Source organism: Aplysia californica, unplaced genomic scaffold (assembly GCF_000002075.1).
Source record: "Aplysia californica isolate F4 #8 unplaced genomic scaffold, AplCal3.0 scaffold00325, whole genome shotgun sequence".
Classification (NCBI taxonomy): Eukaryota; Metazoa; Mollusca; class Gastropoda; order Aplysiida; family Aplysiidae; genus Aplysia; species Aplysia californica.
Window position 1 is genome coordinate 778,758 of NW_004797595.1, and position 358 is coordinate 779,115.

Here is a 358-nt window from a genome sequence, read left to right on the forward strand (position 1 = left end):
TCTTCTTCTTCTTCTTCTTCTTCTTCTTCTTCTTCTTCTTCTTCTTCTTCTTCGCGGCCCCTCGTTAGATCTCAGGGGTAAATGACTATTTGACTGGTTCTTCAACCTGCTGAGCAATTGTTTCTTGTTATTTTTTTTGTTTGTTATTTGGTTGTTTTTTGTTGTTGCTGTTTTTACGTATCTGACCTCTTTTCTAACTTCAAAGAGTCCTTTGCCTTCAAGTAGCCACATTCTGATTTCGAAGGTACTCTATTTGTTTTTATACTGACTAGAATATTAATTTTCAGTTTTGGTAGAAATTTTGAATTTTGCCTAGGAGGTGGCTGAACCCTACTCTTATCGATTTTAGAACCACCAA